The 24,058-nt window shown below is 43.2% G+C and overlaps 1 long non-coding RNA gene across 3 annotated transcripts in view; it reads right to left on the minus strand.

Moving 5' to 3' along the window:
* Positions 1 to 4,828: 4,828 nt before the first annotated feature.
* LOC141985000 (uncharacterized) overlaps positions 4,829 to 24,058 on the minus strand; it is a 160,815-nt gene continuing 141,585 nt past the window's right edge. For 2 of the 3 annotated variants that reach the window (XR_012638848.1, XR_012638849.1), the window contains 3 exons: positions 15,012 to 15,164; positions 7,897 to 7,985; positions 4,829 to 5,310 (listed from right to left, as the gene is read on the minus strand). This is a non-coding gene — a long non-coding RNA (uncharacterized LOC141985000). The remainder of the gene's footprint in view (positions 5,311 to 7,896; positions 7,986 to 15,011; positions 15,165 to 24,058) is intronic. The other variant, XR_012638847.1, reaches the window with a different exon arrangement.

Raw genomic sequence — 24,058 nt, forward strand, 5'->3', positions numbered from 1 at the left:
GATGATTATTACAGTAATAATATCTGTTATACTTCCCATAATGGACTGTAATATTTACTGGTGAAAGTTGGTGTGTTTATCTACAATACACTAACACATCCATTAAACTGCATAATCTCTGCCTTAATTGAAAGCACTAATAGACCTGGCATCACTGTTTTCTGTAAATTCAAAGGTCAGGTCTTTTTATGGACAGCATAAATAGGCATCATCACTGAAACACTAATGCACATTAAATTGTATTTTATCAATACTTCAAGCCATAGCCTGGGTTGGGATAATTGGGGATGTACATGGAATTCTGATTATTATTATTATTAGTCACTGTGTGTTCTGTTTAGGCCACTTGCAAATGTAAAGGACTATATGATGATGAACATGGCTTTATATTATATTATATTTTGTAGTTGTTTCTTAATTCACTGTAATTATTGTAGGTTTCTTCCCCATCATACAAGAAATACATTTGATTCAAATGTTGTTCTTAATCTTAGCAGAGAAGTCACTCCTATGGAACCTGTTCTCATAAATCTACCAGAACTTGAGTTTGACAGGCTATAAAGCACCTATTTGTTTGAATAAGCTTTTGAAAGACCTGTAATAATATTAGGAAACTTTATATATTTACAGCCCAATTCTGCCACCCTTCTCCATTACTCCAGTGTAAATCAGAACTTCTTCCATTACAAGCAGTGGAGTTTACCACTGTAAATGTAAGGATGATCAGTATCCTGTGGGGGTGGGATTTTTAAAAAACACCTGACTTTCAATAGGACTTGTGTTGCTGAGTCGCTAAGGGTATGTCTCCACTGCACAGACAACTGGGTCTGCGGGACCCATGTCTGCAAATCCATTCTTACCAAGCTTGGGTTTGAGTGTCCACACGACATTGGAACAGGAGCCTCATACCTGTGTCAATTCTCCCATACTGTACTACAAAGACAGAATGGCTTCAGGGGTCGTATCCCAGGGTTCATGTCCCAGGATGTGCTGTACCTGCTCTGGTGACATAGCCTGATGTCCATGACCAGCAGCAGCACCAGTGTTACTTTGACTGCTTGATCTGGCAGCTGGTCACTTTCCTCCAGCAGAGTCTCTGAATGAGGGGTTATACTTATAACATCCCCACACAGCAGCTTGGCATAGAATCATAGAAGATTAGGGTTGGAAGAAACCTCAGGAGGTCATCTAGTCCAACCCCCTCCTCAAAGCAGGAAATGCAGCACTGTGGGCTCTGTGCTTGCCGCAGTTCTCAACACCTGACTGAAATCCTCGTAGAAGAGGCAGGTAGGTGGGTTGTTCCCTGAGCTGTGATTGCCATCCCTGGCTTTGCAGCAGTTGGTCTTCAGCTGCTTGACTCACACCCAACATTGAGAGGTAGTCCAGTGGATTCCCAGTGCGGCCAGCCTCCCCAAGATACTTTTGTATACATGCTCATTTCTGATGCTCTTGCTGAAGCTGAATGTCTTGCTATCCTCAGACCATATTTTTACTAGAATTTGATTGTGTTCTTCTTGCCAGCTAACCCCACACTTGATGTGGGACTTCTCTTTAGTGCCAGCCATAGCTAACACATGATAGGGTTAACTGTGTTTCCCGCCCATGTGGAAAAGGGTTAAACACTGAGCGGCTGTATTTGAACCAGACGGTTGCTTCTAGTTCTTGGGAACTGATTGGGATGATTGGGGATGGAAGGTCCAGAACACACAGGCCTCAGAGATTGTGAGATAGTGGTGGCAAATTCTCTGGATGTGAGCCTAGTGATCTGCACTTCAGCTACATCTACACTGCAGAATAAGTGGACTTGGACTCATGCCTTAGCCAGGACTCTGGTTCAGACCCACACTCCTGGATAAGTCCAAAGACCCGAGTCCTGAGAGACTTTGTCTGTGGATGGTAGAGGTGGTTGGGCTTAAACCTGTAAATTGATCTATCCCCCATCATGGAAATAACCAGTGATGGAGTCCAAATCTTTCTTTACTATTCAGAAGCCATGGCTTTGAAATATGTTGCAGGCATGATAATACCTTTACTCACACTGACCCCTCAGTGGGGCTACTCAACATGTCTAAAGGGTATGTCTACACTACGAAATTAGGTCGAATTTATAGAAGTCGTTTTTTTAGAAATCGGTTTTACATATTTGAATGTGTGTGTCCCCACAGAAAATGCTCTAAGTGCATTAAGTGCATTAACTTGGCGGAGTGCTTCCACAGTACCGAGGCTAGAGTCGACTTCCGGAGCGTTGCACTGTGGGTAGCTATCCCACAGTTCCCACAAGCTCCGCTGTGCATTGGAATTCTGGGTTGAGATCCCAATGCCTGATGGGGCTAAAACATTGTCACGGGTGGTTCTGGGTACATATTGTCAGGCCCCCGTTCCCTCCCTCCCTCCCTCCGTGAAAGCAAGGGCAGACAATCGTTTCGTGCCTTTTTTCCTGAGTTACCTGTGCAGATGCCATACCATGGCAAGCACGGAGCCCGCTCAGCTCACTGTCACAGTATGTCTCCTGGGTGCTGGCAGACGCGGTACTGCATTGCTACACAGTAGCAGCAACCCATTGCCTTGTGGCAGCAGATGGTGCAATAGGACTGGTAGCCGTCATTGTCATGTCCGAGGTGCTGCTGGCCACGTCGGCCAGGAGCGCCTGGGCAGACATGGGCGCAGGGACTAAATTTGGAGTGAATTGATCAAGTCATTCTCTTTAGTCCTGCAGTCAGTCCTATTGAACCATCTTATGGTGAGCAGGCAGGCGATATGGATTGCTAGCAGTCGTATTGTACCATCTTCTGCCAAGCAGCCCTGAGATGTGGATGGCATGCAGTCCTTCTGCACTGTCTGCTGCCAGCCAAAGATGTAAAAGATAGATGGAGTGGATCAAAACAAGAAATAGACCAGATTTGTTTTGTACTCATTTGCTTCCCCCTCCTCCCCCATCTAGGGGACTCATTCCTCTAGGTCACACTGCAGTCACTCACAGAGAAGGTGCAGCGAGGTAAATCTAGCCATATATCAATCAGAGGCCAGACTAACCTCCTTGTTCCAATAAGAACAATAACTTAGGTGCACCATTTCTTATTGGAACCCTCCGTGAAGTCCTGCCTGAAATACTCATTGATGTAAAGCCACCCCCTTTGTTGATTTTAGCTCCCTGAAGCCAACCGTGTAAGCCGTGTCATCAGTCGCCCCTCCCTCCATCAGAGCAATGGCAGACAATCGTTCCGCGCCTTTTTTCTGTGCGGACGCCATACCACGGCAAGCATGGAGGCTGCTCAGCTCACTTTGGCAATTAGGAGCACATTAAACACCACACGCATTATCCAGCAGTATATGCAGCACCAGAACCTGGCAGAGCGATACTGGGCGAGTAGGCGACGTCAGCGCGGTCGCGTGAATGATCAGGACATGGACACAGATTTCTCTGAAAGCATGGGCCCTGGCAATGCATGCAACATGGTGCTAATGGGGCAGGTTCATGCTGTGGAACGCTGATTCTGGGCTCGGGAAACAAGCACAGACTGGTGGGACCGCAGGTCTGGGATGATTCCCAGTGGCTGCGAAACTTGCGCATGCGTAAGGGCACTTTCATGGAACTTTGTGACTTGCTTTCCCCTGCCCTGAAGTGCATGAATACCAAGATGAGAGCAGCCCTCACAGTTGAGAAGTGAGTGGCGATAGCCCTGTGGAAGCTTGCAACGCAAGACAGCTACCGGTCAGTTGGGAATCAATTTGGAGTGGGCAAATCTACTGTGGGGGCTGCTGTGATGCAAGTAGCCCATGCAATCAAACATCTGCTGATATCAAGGGTAGTGACCCTGGGAAATGTGCAGGTCATAGTGGATGGCTTTGCTGCAATGGGATTCCCTAACTGTGGTGGGGCCATAGATGGAACCCATATCCCTATCTTGGCACCGGAGCACCAAGCCTGCGAGTACATAAACTGCAAGGGGTACTTTTCAATAGTGCTGCAAGCTCTGGTGGATCACAAGGGACGTTTCACCAACATCAGCGTGGGATGGCCGGGAAAGGTACATGACGCTCGCATCTTCAGGAACTCTGGTCTGTTTCAAAAGCTGCAGGAAGGGACTTTATTCCCAGACCAGAAAATAACTGTTGGGGATGTTGAAATGCCTATAGTTATCCTTGGGGACCCAGCCTACCCCTTAATGCCATGGCTCATGAAGCCGTACACAGGCAGCCTGGACAGTAGTCAGGAGCTGTTCAACTACAGGCTGAGCAAGTGCAGAATGGTGGTAGAATGTGCATTTGGACGTTTAAAGGCGCGCTGGCGCAGTTTACTGACTCACTTAGACCTCAGCGAAACCAATATTCCCACTGTTATTACTGCTTGCTGTGTGCTCCACAATATCTGTGAGAGTAAGGGGGAGACGTTTATGGTGGGGTGGGAGGTTGAGGCAAATCGCCTGGCTGCTGGTTACGCGCAGCCAGACACCAGGGCGGTTAAAAGAGCACAGGAGGGCGCGGTATGCATCAGAGAAGCTTTGAAAACCAGTTTCATGACTGGCCAGGCTACGGTGTGAAAGTTCTCTTTGTTTCTCCTTGATGAAACCCCCCGCCCCTTGGTTCACTCTACTTCCCTGCAAGCTAACCACCCTCCCCTCCTCCCTTCGATCACCGCTTGCAGAGGCAATAAAGTCATTGTTGCTTCACATTCATGCATTCTTTATTCATTCATCACACAAATAGGGGGATGACTACCAAGGTAGCCCAGGAGAGGTGGTGGAGGAGGGAAGGAAAATGCCACACAGCACTTTAAAAGTTTACAACTTTAAAATTTATTGAATGCCAGCCTTCTGTTTTTTGGGCAATCCTCTGTGGCGGAGTGGCTGGTTGGCCGGAGGCCCCCCCACTGCGTTCTTGGGCGTCTGGGTGTGGAGGCTATGGAACTTGGGGAGGAGGGCGGTTGGTTACACAGGGGCTGTAGTGGCAGTCTGTGCTCCAGCTGCCTTTGCTGCAGCTCAACCATACACTGGAGCATATTGGTTTGATCCTCCAGCAGCCTCAGCATTGAATCCTGCCTCCTCTCATCACGCTGCCATCACATTTGAGCTTCAGCCCTGTCTTCAGCCTGCCACTTACTCTCTTCAGCCCGCCACCTCTCCTCCCGGTCATTTTGTGCTTTCCTGCACTCTGACATTATTTGCCTCCACGCATTCGTCTGTGCTCTGCCAGTGTGGGAGGACAGCATGAGCTCAGAGAACATTTCATCATGAGTGCGTTTTTTTTTCTTTCTAATCTTCATTAGCCTCTGGGAAGGAGAAGATCCTGTGATCATTGAAACACATGCAGCTGGTGGAGAAAAAAAAAGGGACAGAGGTATTTAAAAAGACACATTTCATAAAACAGTGGCTACACTCTTTCAGGGTAAACCTTGCTGTTAACATTACATACATAGCACATGTGCTTTCGTTACAAGGTCGCATTTTGCCTCCCCCCACCACGTGGCTACCCCCTCAACCCTCCCCCCTCCCCGTGGCTAACAGCGGGGAACATTTCTGTTCAGCCACAGGCAAACAGCCCAGCAGGAACGGGCTCCTGAGTGTCCCCTGAAGAAAAGCACCCTATTTCAACCAGGTGACCATGAATGATATCTCACTCTCCTGAGCATAACACAGAGAGATAAAGAACGGATGTTGTTTGAACGCCAGCAAACATACACTGCAATGCTTTGTTGTACAATGATTCCCGAGTACGTGTTACTGGCCTGGAGTGGTAAAGTGTCCTACCATGAAGGACGCAATAAGGCTGCCCTCCCCAGAAACCTTTTGCAAGGGCTTTAGGAGTACATCCAGGAGAGCCGCGAATGCCAGGGCAAATTAATCCTTTCACATGCTTGCTTTTAAACCATGTATAGTATTTTAAAAGGTACACTCAACGGAGGTCCCTTCTCCGCCGGGCGGGTCTGGGAGGCAGCCTTGAGTGGGTTCGGGGGGTACTGGCTCCAGGTCCAGGGTGAGAAACAGTTCCTGGCTGTCGGGAAAAGCGGTTTCTCTGCTTGCTTGCTGTGAGCTATCTACAACCTCATCATCATCATCATCATCTTCTTCGTCCCCAAAACCTGCTTCTGTGTTGCCTCCATCTCCATTGAAGGAGTCAAACAACACGGCTGGGGTAGTGGTGGCTGAACCCCCTAAAATGGCATGCAGCTCATCATAGAAGCAGCATGTTTGGGGCTCTGACCCGGAGCGGCCGTTTGCCTCTCTGGTTTTCTGGTAGGCTTGTCTCAGCTCCTTAAGTTTCACACAGCACTGCTTCGGGTCCCTGTTATGGCCTCTGTCCTTCACGCCCTGGGGGATTTTGACAAAGGTTTTGGCATTTCGAAAACTGGAACGGAGTTCTGATAGCACAGATTCCTCTCCTCATACAGCGATCAGATCCCATACCTCCCATTCAGTCTATGCTGGAGCTCTTTTGCGATTCTGGGACTCCATCATGGTCACCTCTGCTGATGAGCTCTGCATGGTCACCTGCAGCTTGCCACGCTTGCCAAACAGGAAACGAGATTCAAAAGTTCGCAGTTCTTTTCCTGTCTACCTGGCCAGTGCATCTGAGTTGAGAGTGCTGTCCAGAGCGGTCACAATGGAGCACTCTGGGATAGCTCCCGGAGGCCAATACCGTCGAATTGTGTCCACAGTACCCCAAATTCGACCCGGCAAGGCCGATTTAAGCGCTAATCCACTTGTCAGGGGTGGAGTAAGGAAATCGATTTTAAGAGCCCTTTAAGTCGAAATAAAGGGCTTCATCGTGTGGACGGGTGCAGGTTTACATCTATTTAACGCTGCTAAATTCGACCTAAAGTCCTAGTGTAGACCAGGGCTAAGGGTGGCAGCTGTATACTATGGCACTTAAAATATTACTGTAACATCATACAAGGAACCAGACTCTTTGACACTACCGAAGTTATTGAATAATAATTCCTCAGAACCTATACAAACAAAATAGGAGTTACTTGGTACCAGTGTAATTCAATTTAAATTTTCCATCTATATGTCAAACACTGAATTCCTTTTGTTATGGTCTGTTTGAGAGCCTGCTGGAGCTGGCTGCTACAATGTCAATCTGTTTCTTTCAGTGGCTCTTACTTTATGGGACTTTAATTCTCATGGCAATGGTTTGTTATCTGTCTCACTCTGAAATGGTGGGAACCTAACTGTTATAACCCTCAGCAATAGACAGATAAGAAGCCTAAGTTTTTTTTGCCTTCACATATCTGTACTCATTGCCATTTAATTAGACTCTGCTTCAGTGAGGTGCCTTTTGTGAACCTGGCAAAAAACAACTATACCTAGTCTAAGGGGATGAATCCTACTCTCACTTACACAGGTGTAAAACCAGAGTAATTCCATTTAGATCTGTGAACACATAAGCCTAAAACTCAGTCACTACAGAATAGTCTAAGGCTTTTCATGTGCCTTCTTGTGTCACTTCCACTTCAACCTGTCTTTAAAAAAAATCAGTTGAGTCTGTATCATTAAAATACACATTATTTAGAAAAAAAGAAACTTTTCAAAAGTCATAAGAAACACTGTTTCATATTCTCCTGTATCTTATATTTTTTTAAATCACAGGGTTATTATGAACAGACAAAACACTGCATAATTAAAAGAGGCAAGATGCCAAAACTGCCAGTGGTTTCCACTGTTTGTAGAAAATAGTCTGGATTTCCTAATGAGTCTAAGGAGAATTAAGCACCCAAGTCTCATTGCGATTTCCATGGGAGCTGGATGCTTAACTCCCTAAAGATCCTTTAAAATTCCACCTGTTGACAATAATGTGAACAAACTTCATTAAAAGGAAATCAAGATTGAGCCTATTTACCCCATAAAACACCCGCAGAAGAAAAGCACAGAACAACAGTGTGCAATTTGTACTTACATAGTATCTTCCATCAGAGGATCTCCAAGTACTTTACAATCTGTCATTAATTCTTTCTCACACCATTCCTGTGAGATGAGGATTACTATCTCCAGTTTACAAATAAGCAAAGTGAAACACAGAGACATTAAGTAATTTCACCAAGGGCACATAATGACTCAGCATCAGAACAGGTAATACAAATGTCAAACCCTCTCTCCCCTGCTCTAATTACTAGATCACTTTCCCCTTTTATGTTATTGTTAATTAACTTTATAAAATGCATTTCTAAATAACCCATCTCCATACTATCTAGAGCTGATAAATTATTTTTCATCAAAACATGTTTTGATGAAAAATGGCTTTATAACCAAAATGCTGGAAATTTTAAAAAATGTTTCAGTAAAAATTGTTTGGTTTTCAATAACATTTTTCAAATTTTGAAAAACTGAGAATGTTTCACAGGACTTTTTTAAAAAGAGTTGTTGGGGTTTTTTTGCATACATTTTTCATGTATATTATACCCTATACTCTCAGCTACGCTGTCATCCTGCACCCTCTCCTCTTTCATAGTCACCCATTTTGGGAAACTCCAAGTGGATGTTAGTGACTCTGCCAATCTCTAAGGAAAATTGCCTTTCTAAAGATGTGACTGTTGCAGCTTGCCCTGCAGTCAGCAAAATCTTGGGCTCAGCCTGATCTGTGGCAGAAGCAGGTTCCACAATGATAGGATCTCCTGGAGTGTACTTTGGGCTCTGTTAGCCAAAGCATGCTAGCTGATAGTAGCTAGCATAACCCAATATGGAATGAGGAAAGATGATTAGGGCGCTAGCCTAGGACTTCAAAGGCTTGGGTTCAGTTCCCTGCTCTGTCCCAACGTCAATTAGGGTATGTCTACATTATAATTAAACATCTGCAACTGGCTCATGTCAGCTGACTGAGGCTCAGGCTAGGGGGCTGTTTAATTGAGGTGTAGATGTCCAGGCTCTGGGACACCACAATGGGGCAGGGGATGTCCCAGAGCCCAGGCTCCAGCCTGAGCCACAATGTCTACACCACAATTAAGCAGCCCAGCAGACCAAGCCCTGTCAGCTGACATGGGCCAGCCAAGGGAGTTTAATTGTAATGTAGACAGATTTTGAAAGATACTTAGGAAACTAAAGATGCAGAGAGGTGACTAGTGTCTTATCTGCCTCTCATTCTTTAGGCACTGAAATACTTTTAAGAATCTGGCTCTTAGTCTCCCTGTGCCTCAGTTCCCCATCAGTAAAATGGGGTCAATAGCACTTCCCTACCTCACTGAGGTACTGTGAGGATAAATACATTATAAATTGTGAGATGCCCAGACACTATTGGTGATGGGGGCCATATACATTCCCCAAAAAGAATGAACATGTCAGGTGCAGTCTATTTAGGGCTTTGTACATGAGAACAAGGAACTGAATAAGTAACCAGTAAAGCACACTGAACACTGCAGCGAAATGTTCTCATTGGTCTGTCCTGCTTGGATAAAGTGTGGTACACCATGAAAGTGGGTCTAGCCGGGAGCTGCCTGAGAACTTCCAAATAATAGCTGTTAATTAAGATGAAAAGAGTACAGGTGCTAAAACAACAACCACAAAAATATTGCTATGTATAAAAAACATCAATTTATTGTTTCAAGCTTTTATGATACCAGCACTTGAATGGAGGATTCTAAAAGCACTGTGAGATATCACGATTAATTATAAAGCATGTATATACCTTTAAATTTCTTCCAGGCATTGAGGGCTTTCAATTAACTGAATTGGGAGACTCTTAAAAAGGAAATCATTGACATAATAGACCAGAAAAAGGAACAATATCTGCAAAAATCCCTTCTTTGTCACAAATTATCTAGTATGCAAAGATTCATTTGCCCTCCAAAAATCATCCTTAGTAATTCTACCCAATGACATAATTGTAACTAATCCCTCTCTTATCTTTAGTAGGCTTCATACAATATTTTTGGGTCCTTGATTTAAAAACTATGCCATTATCTAAAGAAATTTTACACAGGAATCAAGACAGGTATATAGCATTTAATTTAAGTTTTTAATTTAAGGATATTCACACTGCCACTTTGTTTCCGGTCTTTTAAGCAGTATACTGATCCATGAAAGGACCTTCCCTCTTATCCCATGACTGTTTACTCAGCTTAAGAGCCTGTGGTGAGGGACCCTGCAAAGTAGTTACATAGGGTTCTTTTTGGTGTCCATTGTGATGTGTAGTCTTTCAGTCTCCATTTGATGCTTATCTATCTCATATAAACCATTGTGATTGGTAATAGTCAACATCCTGGTCTGCAGCATTAGCAGGGAAACCAACAACTGAAGAAATATGAGGACTGGTCTGGCCTCTTACCCTTAGAGTTAGCTCCTCCAATCTCAGGTTGAAGCATGTTGGTGAGATAGAATGGAGAAGTTTACACTGTCCAGGTTGTACCCATTCTGTGGATCTCTCTTAATTAGAAATCTTACATTTTGCAGGCTGACTCAGAGTCAGCCTTAAATTTTTGGGAAGCCAGCTAAACCATTTCTTTTACCTCTCTCTCCCCTTCCCCGACCCCCAACACATGCCCATTTCTGTCCTTTATCACTCTTTGCAGTGTCAGAGTAAAGATTCTGGGCAAGCTTAGCAAGATGATCCTTTAGTATACAATCCAGACTGGCTCAATTGACATTAAAAGACTGTGGGGATGGAAAGAAAGGAGGTCTTTATGTAACCCCTAGCCTACTGCTGCATACACAGAGCCCAATACTTTGGTCATTTCAACCCTAGTGATCAGCTTATGCCATCAAGAGTCTCTTAAGAGGGCTTAAAACTGACTTAAAAAAAATTATACTGCAGGCTCTACAATGCATGTCAAGTTCCACCAGTTAAGGGTGCTCTGCAGTTGTGGTCTTTGTATGACACAAAGGCTTGACCTATGTAAATCTAGCACGTTTCATGAGCACTATAACATTCACTTAATATTTTCAGGAAAGCAAATTGAGTTTGATTATCAGTTTGCACAGCTGTTTGGTGGATTCAGGCATTTGTTGTTTGTTTGGCATTTTAGTCCTGTCGTTATTTTTCAGAATGTACAATACCTTCCAATGGATGAGATTTATTTGTTGTGAGATGTTGTTTAATTACCTCAGGGTGATTTATTTATCTGAAGCGGGGCAGAGAGTAGGGGGTAAACATGCTTCTATCTGTTGTGACTGCTGTTTCACCTTTCATTTTTCCTTCCGCTTTGCCGATTTGCAAAAGTGGAATGAAATTTGAATACTCTTTCACAGAAAGAGTCCTTTAGACTCTCATAAGGCCCAAGCAATTGCAGAGGAATTGTGGGTTTTATGCTAATATATGGAGTTTAGCGTCACACAACCCAATACTGAGAATGGTGGGGAACTACTAGTGAGAGAACCAAAAGGTTAGGCCCTGATTCAGGAAAGCATTCCTATTTCAGAAAGAAGTATTGCTTAATTTTAAGCACGTGCTTCAATCACATTAATGTCAATAGGCTTAAAGCATATACTTAACATTAAGTAGGTGGTAAGTGCTTATCTGAACAGGAATGGACTTAAGAATACTGTGTACTATCCTTGTGGCTAGTCAGCAATAATGGTTCAAGATCAAAACATGCCAAATCCAAATGCAGATGAGTTTGCATTTGTCCCCTTACCCTGACTGAGTCACAATGGAGATAAACAATGCAGACAGATCCAAAAGATGTTCTGCTTGAAAGAAATTGGAAACTCATCCTTGACTCGGAAACTCTTAGCACGATCTGAGTGCATGTGCACGTATTCCATTAAAAACATCAAACAACTCTGTTAATCACTCAAGAGTCCGAAAGTACTAACGTTACGTTGAAAGTAGAGCTGCTCAAAAACCAGAACTTATGTGTCAGGGGAAATTCCAAAATTTTAACATTTTGTTTCATCTCAAATTGAACACTCTGAATTTTTTGAAAAATGAAATGCTCTGAAATATTGTATTTTAACCTGACTGAAAAATTTCATTTTAGATTAAATCAATATTGTTATGCTGGGGAGCTGATAAAACCTCGTTGAAGCTGGTGGAAATGTAAAAAGCAAGAAAGTTGCTTTATAGAATAGATATTTGAAACAATAGGAGTTACCACCCGAGTCCCAGGCCACAAGTGATTAGGAATCTGAGCTACGGGGGTGGAGGGGCTCGACTTGGGGCTGACTGCATATATTTGAGGCCGGGTAATGTTTGAGGAAACTGTGCGTGAGAGAAAGAGTAATGTTATGGCCAGGGTGCCTCAGCAGTGCACTGCCCTCTTTTTCCCCTTCTTCACTTCTCCTTAAACAAATTCAATGTAGTCAAATGAAATTAAAACAGTCCTCAGCTATACACTGTCCCTCCAGGTCCCAACCTCACTTCAGTGTCTTTCTCCCTTTAGTTGGGGGGGTTCCCAGCCCTCTTTCCTGGAGCTCGGGAACAGTTCAATGTCTTTTCAAGAGCCATTCTGATTCACCACCGCTGCTACTGAAGCTTCTGCTTCCTGAGCATCTTCTCCTCACGGCAGCCACCTATTGCTGTTTATAGGGAATCTGCTCCTCTCACACTGGTGTGCCCCATTTAATAATCAGTGTTGCCTCACCCCAGGCCCTTCCATCACTAAGGAGTGGCCCACTCTATTACAGAGAGCAAAGTAGAAAAAACATCACAGTAGCATACAGAGAAAGCAGCAAGAAAATCCCAGAGACAGCCAGAAAAACGCTTTTAGTATGACCCTCAGAAAAAGCTGAGAGAGCAAGCTTTTGGGCAGATCACTGGGCATAGAATTATGAGGAAAGAAACTGCCTCCTGTTGTTAGATTCTTACTGTGTTCTGGAGAAAAGGACTCTCTGTACATTCTTTGTAAATAAATAGGATTCCAGCAAATAAATACCTGAATCCATCATCCCTTTCTCCTCCTCAGGGAAACAACCTGCAAGATGCTGAATATTGGCTACAGGTCAGGTCAACAGGGTAACAGTACATTCCACCAAAATGTTTTGATTGCATTGAATCAGCATTGTCCAATGGAAAACTGTTCAGTCGGAAAAGTTTTGACCGGCTTTAATTGAAAGCCTGTACGTGAAAAATTAAGCTCAAACCATAAAAAATCATACATTATTTACTACAGGGTTATTTTTAATTAACTTTAGTGGAGTGGAATTGAATTCCAGCCAGTAATAGGGATCCATTTCATGTGCATTTCATAAAGTTTGATGTCTATCCACAGTTCATGGTCTGTTCCCAGAAAATATACCCAGCATCAACATTGCTATGTGCTGACAGCTAAACTAAGAAAGGTTATTGCAAATAACAATGATGGAGTTTATTAAGTTAATTCATCTAGCTCCATTCCAGGCTGTGGCAATGATTGTGTTACATAAGGAATTCTGCAAGAAAACTCTATTTATTTGCTATACTACTTTGTAAAACAAAATCAGTACAGAAATCTGTGGTGCAAGTTTAGTGGGACACACTGAAGATAAGGAAGTGGTGAAGATGGCAAGGGGCTAACAAAATAAAATATACAAAGCAGATTTCATAAGAGATCTAGCCACCTCAACACCCTAAATGGAAATGTTTAAGGTAACTTCTTTTCTAAAGTAATTTTTCTACCGAGGGGAAGAAAAGTATAAAACCAAACAAGGAAAAAGGGCAGACATAACAGAGGGCCAAATTACCAAGAAGAGGCAAGCTCAATGTCGATGCAGAAAAACTGTGTGCACAAAAAACAGCAACTGTGATTGCATTGCAAATCAGCTAACCTCACATATAAGTAGCCTAAATAGCCTTTGCATGTTCGTTTATCTAATTTTCATATGCAGTTATAAAAATTGCTCATACTGTATAATCACAGATGCGTTTTTGCATGTATTTTTTGCATGTGAGCCTTGGACCTCCATTTTTTAAAATTAGGCCCAGGGTTTCAAACAAGCCCAAAACCCTCACAATCTGGTCATTAGTATTATCAAAACCCAAACAGTGGCCAGTCCTATCAGAGTGTTCAGGGGGAGTCAACAGACTATAACAACACAAACTACCCCAAGCAGGAAACAGACTGTAATAATGAAAGTATCCAGAGTGTTTGATTCTAAGGAAATCATTCCTCTGTCTGTGGATGATTATTAGTATTTGTGCATTGAATAAATGGCATCATAAATATTTAAAATATATAAGAATAGTTCAGTTTTTTAAAATTAATAATCAACAGATTATTCTACTCATTGGATAAAATCAGATGCCTAAATAAACTGTTTTTTTAAAAACTACATTATAAAGTTGATTATTCATAAGAAAATATAATCAAGGCAATAAATCATCTCTCTATAACTGAACTAGACTGACCTTAAATATTCTCATACTAAATACTCATGAATAAAGTAAATGACAATCTCAAACTGGAATTCTCACCCCCTGTCTAATAATAGGCTGTAGTAATCATACTAAAGAATTCATGAGCTAATTAAAATTCACTGGAGTTGATAGTGGAAGAAAGTAAGACATACAAATAGGGCCTTCCATTTAATTCAATCACTGGTTAATTTGATTATCCACTTACTCTTATCAAAACCTCCAAAATGAAATCATTAGTATTGAAATAACTTTCACTCTTTGGAAGTGATTCTGTCTTTAAGTCACCTGTAAATCCATTGAAGTTAACAGTGTTACCTGGGAGTGAAATTTTAGTGAGAACAGACTCAAGCCCTTTATTTTGTTTAGTATTATGACTTGTATTACAGTAGAACCTTGGGGCCAGAAGCCAGATCAGAGCCCTGCTGGGGGAGAGTTAGGAAGTACTGGGTTAGGAAGTACGCAAACACATAATGAGATATAGCCCCACCCCTTACTGATGTATCCTAATCTGAAGATATTGTTGGATGATTCAATTCTGGCTACAGAATGTTGTTATTTAGGACCCAGTTCTGTAACCCTACCTTGAAATAATGAGTATAAGAAAATCCTTCAAGTTAGCCTCTCTATGTTCCTGGGTGGAAGCCTTGGGACTTCCACTCTTGAATCTATACCACACTTATGTTCGTTGCAAATCAATATATTACAATCTCTTTCCCCATATATTCTTCAAATTATTCCTCAAAACCCACCTGTTCCATGATGTCTTCCATGTTTGCTAACATAAACATGACTCCATCATAAGACAACTGTGTTTAACTGTAGCATCACTCTCTCTGTCTTCAGATTATAAATTCTTCCTGGTAGGGATTGTGACTTTATGTTCATTTTCTGATGGCCACACTCTGTGAATTTTTGGTAATATATAAACAACATCAACAACATAGATTTGGAATTGGTGGTGGAAAGTAGATTTACTCGTAGATCATCTATCTTTTTGTACCACACTCATCACTGAGCACTTTTACAAGTATCTATTCTCCTCCAAATGTAAGTAGTTTTCCCCTCCCTCCCCCACAACAAGATTTTGTTATTTTATTTGTTGTGTGAATGCTACGCTAGTGACTATTTTACCTTGCCTGGAAGCCGGTGAGATTCATGGTAATTCTGGTGTACTCGGGAAGTGAATGCCAATTATGGCCCAGATTCCGAGAAAGCACTGCCCCCTGAACTATCTTTGACCCTCCCCCCAAATCATTGCTTGCATTTTCAACAGCACAGCTGTTATGTAGAGAATTAACTGATAAGTAAACTAGGGGAACTGCGATCTGAACAAGAAGGGTATTTTTGTGGCTCAGGCACGGGATAGGATAAAGCACAGAAAGTCAGGAAATTTCGGTTTTATTCCCCTCTGTCATAGACTTCCTCTGGAACATTAGGCAAATCATTTAGCCTTACCATGCCTCAGTTTTCCTATTTGTAAAATGTGGATGATCTTCCCTACTTCACCAGTTTTTTGTGAGGGTTGATTCACTAACAATTATAAGGTACTCTGAGGTACCAGGATGGAAAGAGCTATAGAAACAATATTATTTATTTTTATAAAATTTAATAATAAATTACCAATAGGAAGATGGAGCAAAAGCAAAATAGCCATCTCCTTTATTTTTCAATACATAAGGGAAATTTCTTTTTGTGTAGTTTCTTTTCAGCTACTCTTCTAGCTTTAACTTCCCTGCATTTTATTTGCAAGGGTAAAAAAGCCCTGACAATTTATTCTAGTTTCTGAATTCATTTTTTTAAACTAAAATACAAAAAAAGACCCCACTTTAAATGATTCAAGATGGGTACAGTGAATGGGCAGAATTAAGGATTGAGTTTGAAGATGTCTCAAGGGCTAAGATAGCAATCAGTGTGTTATCGGCAGAAGCCAGGCAAAGACATGTCCAAAATAAGAATCCATTAGAAGAATAAAATAGAGCTAAAAACATCAGGTTCTGTAGCCTGTGTGCAGCAGGACAGTTTGTCTTGCAGTAAGTTCGGTGTCTGGAGAGTGACTGGCTTACAGAAGACAATTATGTGAAAGCTTTTTCCTTGACCTTCTTTCCCCTTCCTTGACTGCTTGCTCACAGCAGGGGAGCCAGATTCATCCCTGCGCAACCACAGGCAGCAGCACAAGGATGGAGGAGAAGTGGTGTGTAGCCTTCTGTCCAGGCTTTGGGGTGGGGGTGGGGGTGGGGGGGCTTATCAGCCCCTGACACAGGGTTGGACAAGTCTGTGGTCAGATGTTTCCTATATGTGTCCGTTCAGCATGCTGTCCCAGCTGTGCGCCGCTGGTGGAGAGAGCAGACTGTGATTGAACTGCCCAATCAATCCACAGGCTCGATGTTCAGCAAAGACACTGGGTCAGGTTTATTGTGGACAAAGCACGGCATTGCTACAAGTACACTCAATGTATGTATGCCCGTGACAATGGATGCAGCTCAATTCGTGGTGGGACTTTCCACTATCCCGCTCAGCTGGCCAAAGACACTCCCTCTGAGATACCTTTTTATACATCGATACAAACAAGTTATGTATTGCCCCCATGATGTATCTGGGTGCACCCTCTGATGTATTTATGTGCCACCCTCTGACGTATCTGGGTGCCACCCATTACCTTGTACCTGTTGATTTGATCAAAATATCTCTACCCATCATGCTGTCATCCTGACCTGATCTCTAGGATGGGTCAGCGTGTTCCTGTTCTCTTTTGGGGAATGTGCTGGTATTGAGGTGTTCTGGTACCACCCTTCTGGAATGTGTTTGTGTGAGCACTTGGTGCCTAGCACTACTTAGGACTGTATATTTCAGCAGTATCAGCCCTGTTCTTGCCAGATTCTGTGAACAGGGCCTGCCTCTTGCTCACAACTTAACTTTGCTTTATATCAGCAAACCTTTGACCTCTACTTTATCCCAGGCCTTAGGACTCACACCAGGCCTTTGATACAAGGCCTTATGTCTCAGGCCTTCTTTCTACTACAAAGTCTAATTTGCCTCTCTACTTCAATGACTCATTTGGGACTCAGAGTAACAGCCGTGTTAGTCTGTATTCGCAAAAAGAAAAGGAGTACTTGTGGCACCTTAGAGACTAACCAATTTATTTGAGCATGAGCTTTCATGAGCTACAGCTCACTTCATCGGATGCATACATCCGATGAAGTGAGCTGTAGCTCACGAAAGCTCATGCTCAAATAAATTGGTTAGTCTCTAAGGTGCCACAAGTACTCCTTTTCATTTGGGACTGTGCAGGATAGAGGGGGTTTAAGCATGTCCCCGCTTATTCTTGATCCACCCATGCCTTGCCTCTTTTCCACCCCTGCCCCACTCTAGAATGTCCCCCTTGCCCAGACCTGCAAATGCAGCACAGAGCTGGCAGAACTGGATCTACACCTGGGCATAGACAACCATTGCATAGGAGTAATTCCCCCAGGGGACCTTACACTTGTCCTGGAATGCCACTGGGGCAGCCTAGATGATGTAAAGAGGCCAGAGCTCAATAATAAATGGGGCCCCAGCTGAGCACTCCCTGATATACCACTCTCAGCCACAGCTGTAGTCTGGGCCCCCCTTACTCTTCTGAACAAAGAGGGCCTTACCCTCCCTACCTCCTTATTCTCCTGTGTCCCCAAATAAGGGCTAACTGCAACCTGGCCAATAACCAGAGAAAACAGAGGTAAGCAGATGTTAACCTAGTTAATGCATGCTGGAAGCTCTTTCTCTCACACTCTTTTTGAGTGGGGTCATTAAAGCAAATGACAAGGGGGTTCTGTTTGGAAACCCAGAAGGCCTGTACACAACTTTACACTTGTCTTTTCATCTTCCAAAAGGCCCCTTGCTACACATCACTAGTGCCTAGGCTCTCCATTGTAGCTATGCAACAGAGAGCTTTTAATATAAACATTGTAAAAACCATTTGGCAGGCGCAGAACATCCCAGAAACACTCAAGTGGAGTGCACCTTTCAGCATCCTGGAACTTCTGAAGAGAGCGCAGCTGCTGTGGCACTAACTGGAGTGGATATTCCATAACTTTATACTGATTTCAGTGTGTTGTGAATACAGGGGTAGACTGAGCCTTTGTTCAGTGTAAGGGGAGATGGACACCTGCACCACTCCACGAACCCCTGCTTTCTGCATCCCTTTTCTCCTCCACCCTGCTCTGGCTGTAATATGGGGGGAGCAGTAGCATGGGAGCACGGTTGCACAGCAGTATTAGGCTTGGCTACAATATTGTTTGAGCTGATAGGAGTGCATCATAAGAACAGGCCACTCGGTCAGACCAATGGTCCATCAAGCCCACTATCATGATTTCCGACAGCGGCCAGTGCCAGGTGCTTCAGAGGGAAAGAACAGAATAGTACAATTACTGAGTGATCCATCCCCTGTTGTCCAGTTCTATTTTCTGGCATTCAGAGGCTTAGGGACACCCACAGCATGGGGTTGCATTCTTGACCATCTTGGCTAATAGCCATTGCTGGACCTATCCTTCATAAACTTTCTAATTCTTTTTTGAACCCAGTTATATTTTTGGCCTTCACAACATACCGTGGCAACAAGTTCCACAGATTGACTGTGTATTGTGTGAAAAAAACTTCCTTTGTTTGTTTTTAACCTTCTGCCTATTAATTTCGTTGGTGACCCTGGTTTTTGTCTTATGTGAAGGGGTAAATAACACTTCTCTATTCACTTTCTCCACACCATTCATGATTTTTTAGATCTCTATCATATTTCCCCTTAGTCATCTCATTCTAAGATGAACAATTACAGTCCCAGTTCTTTTAATCTCTCCTCATATGGAAACTGTTCCATAATCCATAATATCTGTCCCCTAATAATTATTTGTTGCTCTTCTCTGTATCTTGTCCAATTCTAATATATATTTTTGAGATGAGGTGACCAGAACTGCACACAGTATTGAAGGAGTGGGCATACCATAGATTTGTATTTGTATTTAGATATTTTCTCTTATTATCTACCCCCTTCCTAATGGTTCCTAACAGTCTGTTAGCTTTTTTGACTGCCGCTGCATATTGAGCAGATGTTTTCAGAGAACTATTCACAATGACTTCAACAATTTCTTGAGTGGTAACAGCTAATTTTAGACCCCCATCATTTTGTATGTATAGCTGGGATTATGTTTTCCAATGTACATTTATTTGCATTTATCAACATTGAATTTCATCTGCCATTTTCTTGGCCAGACACCCAGTTTTGTGAAATCCCTTTGTAACTCTTTCCAATCTGCTTTGGACTTAACTATCTTGACTAATTTTGTGTCATCTGCAAACTTTGCCATCTTTTTCCAGATAATTTATGAATATGTTGAACAGTACTTGTCCCAGTACAGATCCCTGCGGGACACCACTATTTACCTCTCTCCAATCTGAAAACTGTCCATTTATTCCTAATCTTTGTTTCCTGTCTTTTAAAAACTACCTGAGAGCCCCTTCCGTCTTACTCCATGACTGCTTACTTTGCTTAAAAGCCTTTGGTGTGGAACTTTGTCAGAAGTTTTCTGAAAGGCCAAGTACACTATATCTCGGGGATCACCCTTGTCTGCATGTTTGTTGACCCCCTCAAAGAATTCTAATAGATTTGTGAGGCATGATTTCCCTTTACAAAATTCCTGTTGACTATTCCCCAACTTATTCTGTTCATCTATGTGTGATAATTCTGTTCCTTATCATAGTTTCAACAATTTGCTTAGTACTGAATTTAGGCTTACTGGCCTGTAATTGCCAGAATTGCCTAAGGAGCTTTTTGTAAAAGTTAAATTAGCTATCTGCCAGACATCTGGTACAGAGGCTGATTTAAATAATAGGTTACACACCACAGGTAGTAGTTCTGCAATTTCATATTTGAGTTCCTTCAGAACTCTTAGGTGAATATCATCTGGTCCTGTTTAATTTATCAATTTGTTCCAAAATCTCCTCTACTGACACCTCAGTCTGGGATAGTTCCTCATATTTGTCATCTAAAAAGAATTACTCGGGTGTGGGACTCTCCCTCACATCCTCAGCAGGGAAGACTGATGCAAAGAATTCATTTAGCTTCTCTGCAATGGCTTTGTCTTCCTTGAGTGCTCCTTTAGCACCTTCATCATCCAGTGGGCCTACTGATGGTTTGGCAGGCTTCCTGCTTTTGATTAACTTAATTTGTTTTTTACTGTTCATTTTTGTGTCTTTTGCTAGTTGCTCTTCACAGTCTTTTTCAGTCTGCCTGAGTATTCTCCATCAGAGTGAGGGAGGATCAGCTGACTCGGGCTCACGGGGCTCATGTTACAGGGCTAAAAATAGCAGTGTAGACATTCGGGCTGGGGCTGGAGCCCAAGCTCTGAGACCCTCCGATCGTGCCAGGTTTCAGAGCCTGGGCTCCACCATGAGCCTGAATGTCTACACTCCTATTTTTAGCACTGTAGCAGGAAGTTGACTCAGGCTCTGTGACTTGCTGCTTTGGGTCTTTTGTAGACATACCCATAGGTAACAAGCACTAGCTGCTCACAAACAAGGAGTCTTTCAGAAATTATTTCCAAAGTTGCTACATTTCTTTGGCAGAGATATATACATGATTTATGTTGTACCCATCAGAAATATCGTAGGCCATTGAGAGTCAAAGCCTTTCTAGTGTTCTGCTGTGCTGATGCTAGCATGACAAACTAAATAACTAACGTTAAAGGTCCTGCTGCAGTAAACCATCTTTTCCTCTTTCTCCTCACAAGAAGGCTGTTTTTCAGCAGATTCAATTACCTTTCACAGCAAGTTTCTTATTAAATTAAAGGAGTTGGTGACTGATAACTTAATCTGAAGTGCTTGTCACTGCATTCAACAAGGTGTTCTTGAGAAGCATGATAATTAGCTCTCCTTGTTCTTTAAATGCTAGCAAGTGTCTTTTCCTTGCATTTCTTTCTTCAGTGAAGGGCTGGTAATATTCAGTGGCATGTTAATCTATGGGCTGGGGGGGGGGGCGTCTAAGGGCTGGCATCACAGTTTATGTCTAGATTGCACACCGCTGGCAGCAGTATGTGGGGTATGTGAAGCTACACTCTGCAGTGAAAAACAGGCTGCATCCACACTGTGGCACCAGTGAAAGGCTTTGGAAGTGGGGAGGCAGTGGGGTAAATCTCCAGCAGCTTTCTGCAGTGGGGAATGGCTCCAGCACTTAGGAGCTGCCAGAGCCTTTCCCCACTTCTGAAGCCTTTCTCTGTGGAGGGGAAAGACTCTAGCAGTGGGGAGGCAGTGGGACACTATGCTGCTAAAAGTATCAGTGTAGACAAAGGAAGCACTGCTTAGGCATGCAAAGAGCCTAGTAGGGTACATACCCTAAGGGTCTCTTTACTCACACACCTAAACAGTACCTTACCATCTGCATTGCTATTTATACCCATACTACAGGCCACTCCACACACCACCAAAAGGAGTGTGAAGTATAGACAGACTCTCAATTAGGGGTAGCTTCCGATGGTAAAAATAGGATGGATAGAGGGTGTTTTGTTTTTTTAACAACGATTTTTGCTTTGCTTTGACTTGTCCTTTACTGGAGACTATTTAAATGCTCTCCGATTACTTGATCCCCTTGATTTCCTTGGAGCTATTAGCGGAAGGACTTACTGATGTAAACGTTGTGCAATCTAGCTCTTAGATACTCTTTGCTTGAATATACGTGGCAGCTTGCTGAAATCAGCATTGACTCCCCAAGCTGCCCCCAGGGGGAAGAAGAGAGCAAGTTACTTGCTTAGGGCATGGCTACACTTGCAGATGTAGAGTGCTTTGACTTAAACCAGCCTTCAGAGAGCGCAGTAGGGAAACCGCTGCAGTCTGTCCATGCTGACAGCTTCAAGTGCACTGGCATGGCCACATTTGCGGCACTTGCAGCAGCGTTGGGAGCGGTGCATTGTGGGCAGCTATCCCAGCATGCAAGTGGCTGCAACGTGCTTTTCAAATGGGGGGTGGATGGGGTGGAGTGTGACAGGGAGTGTGTTGTGTGTATGTGGGAGAAAGAGAGTGGGTTTGGGGCTGAGAGCATGTCAGCATGCTGTCTTGTAAGTTCAGACAGCAGCAGACCCTCCTCCCCCACACCTCTCTCTCACACACACAGCATTCCACACTAATGGTTGCTTTGTCTCGGAGCAGATAAGCAGCCGGCTGTCAGAAACGGAGCTTTCAAAGGGCATATCCACATTCCTGCAGTGATTCCAAAACAATGTCAGGAGTGGCCACTTGACTTAAGGGGATTATGGGACGTTTCCGGAGGCTGATCAGAGCGCAGTAATGCAACACCTCGTCCACACTGGTACTGCGGTGCTCCAGCGGGGGCGCAGCAAACGTTATTCTATTCGCTGAGGTGGAGTACCAGCAGCAATGTAGCCGTGGAGTCAGAGCGCTCTCCGTGCCTTGCCAGTGTGGACGGGTAGTGAGCTAGTGCGCCCGGGGCTCCTTTATTGCGCTGTAACTCACAAGTGTAGCCAAGCCCTTACTGCGCTTGGGTTGAACAGGCTTGGCAGAACAGGGGGCAATATTTCAATCTTGCCTCAGGACAAGCATATATATACATATATATATGTTCTGCCAAGCCACACACCCCATGGCCCTAGAGGAACAGAGAGAAAACATTTGTCCTGTAATCGTTCAGTTCTTCATATTTTTTTCAGCAGCTGGACACCATGCTGATAAATGATTTATTATCATTCGATATTTCGGGTGGCAGCTGAGCTGCTGTTCTAAACCAGATTTGGGCCCTCTTTATAAAATACACACAAAAAAAGTCATACCAACTTCAGGTTTCACAGGTTAGATCTGGGGCCAATGTGGAATTTTCCTACAAAATTTGAAGGTGGTTGTGGAGAAGGGATAAAGAAGGGAGAAAAAAGAGGGAATGGAAAGCGCATGAGAGTAAGATATGTATCAGATATACATTTTGGGCACAATCCTCAATATGCAGCTATGAGAGGGGAGAGTCTAAGATGGTCCTAAGGCATCTTTAGTTTCACTTGATCCTCGTGGTAGCTTGGGGAAGAAGCAGCCCTCAGCACAAGTTAGAACAATCACAAATCTTCTCTAACCTTGCCCTGGCTAGAACAGCTGCCCATGCATTTAGCTAGGAATCAGTGGAGTACACCATATAATCACAGACTCAGAGAAATCTAGGACTGGAAGGGATATTGATAGGTCACAGAGTCCAGTCCCCTGCACTGAAGCAGGACTAAGTATTACTTACACCATCCCTGACAGGTATCTGTCTAACCTTTCTTAAAAATCTCCAGTGATGGAGATTCCACAACCTCCCTAGGTAATTTATTCCAATGCTTAACTACACTTACAGTTAGGAAGTTCTTCCTAATGTATAACCTAAATCTCTCTTGCTTCAATTTAAGCTCATTACTCCTTGTCCTGGCCTCAGTGGTTAAGAATAATTTATCATCCTCTTCTTTATAACAACCTTTTATGTACTTGAAGACTGTTATCATGTCCCCCCTCAGTCTTCTCTTCTGCACACTAAACAAACCCAGTTTTTTTCAATCTTTTTTCCATAGGTCATGTTTTCTAGACCTTTAATCATTTTTGTTGCGCTCTTCTGTACTTTCTTCAATTTGTCCAAACTGTGGTGACCAGAACTAGACACAATACGCCAGTTGAGGTCTTATCAGTGCTGAGTCGAGTGGAAGAATTACTTCTTGCACTTACAACACTCCTGCTAATACATCCTAGAATAACGTTCACTTTTTTGCAATGGTATTACATTGTTTACTCATATGATCTGCTA

This window comes from Natator depressus, chromosome 3, assembly GCF_965152275.1.
Source record: "Natator depressus isolate rNatDep1 chromosome 3, rNatDep2.hap1, whole genome shotgun sequence".
Classification (NCBI taxonomy): Eukaryota; Metazoa; Chordata; order Testudines; family Cheloniidae; genus Natator; species Natator depressus.